The sequence below is a fragment of the Otolemur garnettii genome, unplaced genomic scaffold (genome assembly GCF_000181295.1).
Source record: "Otolemur garnettii isolate 467f Iridium unplaced genomic scaffold, OtoGar3 scaffold00024, whole genome shotgun sequence".
NCBI lineage: Eukaryota > Metazoa > Chordata > Mammalia > Primates > Galagidae > Otolemur > Otolemur garnettii.
In genome coordinates this window covers 5729064-5735228 of record NW_003852419.1, presented here as the reverse complement: position 1 = coordinate 5735228, position 6165 = coordinate 5729064, and the positions used below count along the sequence as shown (strand labels likewise).

Here is a 6165-nt window from a genome sequence, read left to right as displayed (position 1 = left end):
GGCTCTGTCTCAAAAAAAAAAAAAAAAGATTGTGGCTCACTAAGATACACTCCTGGAATACTGCCCAGGCCAGCTTCTAAATCTAAACCATAATTGATCTATTAACTATAATTCTAGGACTTATTTTCTCCACCTTGCCTATGTTCAGGCTACTTATTTATAAGTTGAGAGGAATACTAAAAAGACCATCTTTATTGAATATTGAGAGATTAACTTGCAAATAGAAAAAACAATGAAAACTACTTTGGCTTGTGTATTATCAAAAAATATATACTGTATTTTCTTGATAAAACACTTTGAAAATTTCCTTTCATAACATCAAAACCACATTTCTAGCTGTGGAAGTACTTGTTTACTGTCTATTTTCCTTCTTTCAGAGATAAGATTTTGTTTTTGCTTCCTGTCCCAGCTTTGGCAAATAGCAGTATCTGGAACACAGTGAGGATACCAAGTATTTACTGAACCTTTTCTTTTTTTTTTTTTGCAGTTTTTGGCCAGGGCTGGGTTTGAACGCGCCACCTCCACCATACAGGGCCAGTGCTCTGCTCCTTTGAGCAACAGGCACCACCCCTTACTAAACCTTTTCTTAATTTTCTGCTTCTCTTTCCTAATACTCTCTAAGAATCTCTAGCTATGAGTCCTTCATTATGATGTAAACCATTATTCAATTTTTGCTAATACGTCTTTATCAGTAGAGAGACAAATAAGGCACATAGCAGCAAGTTTTCACAATTTCTAAAATAACAATGACAAGACAAAGCATCTCAAATACCTGGTACAGCCTACTTGGTACAACGGTTCACATTAACTAAGTAGTTCCCCATTCTTATGCTGGTTAATTTCCAGTTTTTCCAGCATGTTCATTCATATTCACCTCCACAGTAAATGGTACCTTCCTTCTCATTCTCCCAAAAGAAGTTACTAAGTGCCTACTATGTGCCAGAAATTTGCATAATATGCTCACACCTCATGTACATCCTGCTATACTTCTAGGGTTGGAGTGGGGAAGGAGAGACACAACCATTCAACAAATTAATTACGAAAAAGGATTGCAAGTAAGATAATAGGGAAATACAGAGTGTTTTGGAAACACATGACCAGGGAAAGAATTTAGCCAATCTAAAGACTTGGTAGGTTTACCTGAAGAAATGGATTTTAGGCTCGGCGCCTGTGGCTCAAGCGGCTAAGGCGCCAGCCACATACACCTAAGGTGGCGGGTTCGAATCCCCAGCCTGGGCCCGCCAAACAACAATGATGGCTGCAACCAAAAAATGGCCGGACGTTGTGGTGGGCACCTGTAGTCCCAGCTACTTGGGAGGCTGAGGCAGGAGACTCGCTTGAGCCCAGGAGTTGGAAGCTGCTATGAGCGTGATGCCATGGCACCTACCCAGGGGGATAGCTTGAGGCTCCGTCTCAAAAAAAAAAAAAAAAGAAAAGAAAAAAAAGAAATGGATTTTAAAGGTAAAATCCAAAGATTCACCTTTGTAATAAAATAGAAAAGTCTCACACATAGTAGTATTCTTTATCATTTCCATTGTATTCACTGCTTCAGTTTCATACAATTTATTTTTTATATATACAGTGTGTATGTGGCATGCACTAAGTAACAATGAAAATATATTTCTTGAGGCCAGGTATGGTGGCTCATGCCTGTAATCCTAGCATTCTGGGTGCCCGAGGCAGGTGGAATGCCTGAGTTCAAGAATTTGAGACCAGCCCAAGCCAGAGCAAGACCTTGTCTCTATAAATAATCAGGTATTGTGGCGGGTGCCTATAGTCCTCGATACTTGGGAGGTTGAGGCAAAAGAATCGCTTGAGCCCAAGAGTTTGAGGTTGCTGTGAGCTATGACGCCATGGCACTCTACCAGGGGCAACAAAGTGAGACTCTGTTTCACAAAATAAATAAATAAACACACACACACACACACACACACACACACACACACTCTTATATCTTGGCCAGAGTGGTGGCTCATGCCTGTAATGCTAGCACTTTGGGAGACTGAGATGGGTGATCACTTGAGTTCAGGTGAGTTTGAAACTAGCCTGGGTGACCCAGCGAAACCCATTTTCTACAAAAAATAAGAAAAATTAGCCAGGTGGGGTGGAGCACACCTGTGGTCCTAGTCACTTCGGAGTCTGAGGCAAGAGGATCTTTTGGGCCCACTGTATATCACTCCAGTCTGGTAGATAGAGCAAAGCCTATCTCTATTTTTTTTAAAAAAGGAAAGAGAGCGGCTCAGCACCTATGGCTCAAGCAGCTAAGGCGCCAGCCACATGCACCTAAGGTGGCAGGTTCGAATACAGCCCGGGCCGCCAAAACAACAATGATGGCTGCAACCAAAAAATAGCCGGGCGTTGTAGGGGGCGTCTGTGGTCCCAGCTACTTGGGAGGCTGAGGCAGGAGACTCGCTTGAGCCCAGGAGTTGGAGGTTGCTGTGAGCTATGATGCCATAGCACTCTCCCCAGAGGGATGGCTTGAGGCTCTGTCTCAAAAAAAAAAAAAAAAGGAAAGAGAGCTTTTATCACTCAATGCAAATCCACTTTCCATACTGTTGCTGCCCCCTACTGGTCTCTGAATTCACTTTATTTTCAGTTTTTCTTTTTTTTCAGGAATGATATTAAAGATAACATTAAACTTAAATTTAAAAAATCACAAAATGGGCTCGGCACCTGTGGCTCAAGCGGCTAAGGCGCCAGCCACATACACCTAAGGTGGCAGCTTCGAATCCCCAGCCCGGGCCCGCCAAACAACGATGGCTGCAATCAAAAAATAGCCCGGCGTTCTGGCGGGCACCTGTGGTTCCAGCTACTTGGGAGGCAGAGGCAGGAGACTCGCTTGAGCCCTGGAGTTGGAGGTTGCTGTGAGCATGATGCCATGGCACTCTACCCAGGGGGATAGCTTGAGGCTCCGTCCCAAAAAAAAAAACAAAAAAAACAAAAAAAAAAAACCACAAAATGGCAGGAGCATACTCAATTTCTGCCAATATATTAATATATTAAATAATTGGGCCAGGCTCAGTGGCTCATGTCTATAATCCTAGCACTCTGGGAGGTTGAGGCAGGAGGATCACTTGAGCTCAGGAGTTCAAGACCACCCTAAGCAAGAGCAAGACCCCATCTCTACTAAAAATACAAAAATTAGCTGGGTATTATAGCAGGAGCTACTCAGGAGGTGGAGGCAGGACTGTATGAGCCCATGAGTTTGAGGATGCTGTGAGCTAAGACCACAGCACTCTAGCCTGAGCAATAGAGTAAGATTCCGTCGCCAACAAGCACAGTAGGTCACACCCATAACCTAAGCACTTTGGGAGGCTGAAGTAGAAAGATCACTTGAGGCCAGGAGTTCTAGAACAGTCTGGGCAATAGTGAAACCTCATTTCTACAAAAAAATTTAAGTATTAGCTAGGTATAGGGTTCATGCCTATAATCCCAGCTGCTTGGGAGGCTGAGGCAGGAGAATTGCTTGAGCCCTAGAGTTTGAGGTTATAATGACCTATGATGATACCACTGCACAGTCATCAGAGTAAGACCTTGTTTGTTGGCTTATAAATAAATAAAACTTTAAAGTCATGATTTTATTTTTAAAAATAGTGCATTTGGTCTATCACAAATTAGTCCCACTTTATGCAAACAACTCTCTCTGTAAGTGGGCAAGAGATCTGAATAGCAACTTCTCCGAGGATGATGAATGGCAAAAAGAACCATGAAAAAATGCTCATCATCTTTAATCATCAGAGAAATGCAATCAAAACCACTCTAAAATACATCACCTAACCCCAGCAAGATTAGCCCATATCACATAGTCCCAAAACACCAGATGCTAAGGTGGATGTGGAGAGAAGAGAACATTTCTACAATGCTGGTACAATTGCAAAATATTATAGCCCTTTTGGACAGAGGTATGGAGAATCCTCAAAGATCTAAAAGTAGACCTTCCATTTGACCCTGCAATCCCATTATAGGGTATCTACCCAAGAAGAATAAACAAAGACATTTGCACTAGAATGTTTACTGGGGCTCAATTTATAATTGCCAAGTCATGGAAGCAAACTAACTGTCTATCAATCCATGAATAGATCAACAAACTGTGGTATATGTATACCATGAAATACTATGCAGCCATTAAAAAAGATGGACACTTTACATGTTTTACATTTACCTGGATGGAGTTGAAATACATTCTTTTTAGTAAAGCATTGCAAGAATGGAAAAATAAATATCCAATGTACTTCATACTAATATGAAGTCAATATATAAACAATTACATGTTCCTAAGAACATGAAGACACTATAATAGTCCAGTTCAGGGGTAGAGGGAAGCAGGAGAGGGGAAGGGAGAGGACGTATGGCAGAAGGAGGTAAGGCATGAGATAGGATCTCACCTAATGTGCACATTGTGAGGGTGTATAACACGCCCCCTGGGTGAGGGGCTCTTCTACAAATGGAACTTTACCCTGGAGGTGAGAACAATGGAACCTAAATACTGTACCCTCATATTAATTTGAATAAAGTCTTAAAAAATTAAAAAGAAAAATATAACAAATTAGTCCCACTTTAGATTTTTTTTTTCCACTTTAGATTTTCTTCTTGAAATAAATATGCTAAGGAGCTATGCTGAACTCTGCAAAATGCCATTCTTTAAAAAAAAAACTCAAGAGCTCCTTCAGGTTCCCAATGACCAGGGTACACTAGAATCACAAATATTCTGTATAAAAGAACAGAGCTCTAGGCCACAACCTTAAACAGTCTTCTCCCTCTAATACTTTCCAAGCTACAACACTTCAAATACCTAACTGGACAACTGCCAAACCTTTAAGAAAGACATTTGATTTACATAATGTTATGACCTCTCACATATCTGTAAGTTAAATGTAATCCCACAAAAGTAGGAAATTATTAACTTGTTGCAAAACTCTCCAGTATTTTAGAACATGGCTATACAGGGAAGTCGAAGAAGGGAGCCAAACTGGCCCCATCCCAATTCCTAACTTCCACAATTATCCCAGAAAGTGAGAAAGATGACCCAAAGAAATGTGTGTTGAGCAGTTCTTCTTACTTTTGGGCAGAGGGAGTGTTAACATATACTTTGATAAAGGACAGATCCTTTCCCCAGAAAAAACACATAGATATACAAAATTGTGCATAAATTTCAGGAAGACTCCAAGAACTCATTCAAGAATCCCAGCTTTAAAGTTCCTGTATTAAGTAAAAACAGAACTTTAAAGGGTGTGGAAAACACTTAAGAGAAAGGCAAAAAAGGAGGATAAAGAGGAATAACCATAAAACAAAATGAAAACGACGAACACAAAAATGTTTAACAAAATCCTAGAAAGGAGAGTTTCAGGCTCGGCGCCTGTAGCTCAAGTGGCTAAGGCACCAGCCACTTGCAACAGAGCTGGTAGGTTCGAATCCAGCCTGGGCCTGCCAAACAACAACTACAACCAAAAAATAGCCAGGCGTTGTGGCGGGCACCTATAGTCCCAGCTACTTGAGAGGCTGAGGCAAGACAATCGCTTAAGCTCAGGAGTTGGAGGTTGCTGTGAGCTGTGATGGCACAGCACTCTACCTAGGTCAACACCTTCAGGCTCTGTCTCAAAAAAAGGGAGAGTTTCAGGAAGATCAAGACAGTTAAATTCATCAGTAAAGCCTGATGGAAAGGTAGAGACTAGACTGTATTACTAGATTGTAAATTTAGCAAAAAATAGGTCACCTAGCAAATGTCACTTTAGTTCTATGGTCAGGGCTGGAAACAAGACAAGTCAATGAAAGATATTAAGTGTAGACTTTCAAAAACTTGGCTGGGAATAGAAAGAGGGATAGATAGATATGAATGTATTAAATAAAAACTAGGGACAAAAGTACCTTTTTAAAATAGGATAGATCTGAGTTTTTTTTTTTTTTTTTGGTTGTAGTTGTCATTGTTGTTTGGCAGGCCCAGGGTGGGTTTGAACCCCCCAGCACTGGTGTATGTGGCTGGCACCCTAGCCAGTGAGCGCCATAGCCTGGTGCTGAGCCAGATTGAGTATTTTTAAACATTAGGTGGTAATGAGCCAATACAGAGATGAAAGCAAAGTGAGAGTACAGGGTAGGGAAACAAAATTAAGGGAGTTCCAAACTCAAGGCCAGTACACTCTCAGAAAAATACAAGGCTTTTTTTTTTTT

At 41.1% G+C, this 6165-nt stretch overlaps 1 protein-coding gene across 1 annotated transcript in view; it reads right to left on the bottom strand.

The window, feature by feature from the left end:
* MSH2 (mutS homolog 2) overlaps positions 1-6165 on the bottom strand; it is a 92798-nt gene that overhangs the window by 42391 nt on the left and 44242 nt on the right. The gene's annotated exons all lie outside the window — the stretch shown is intronic.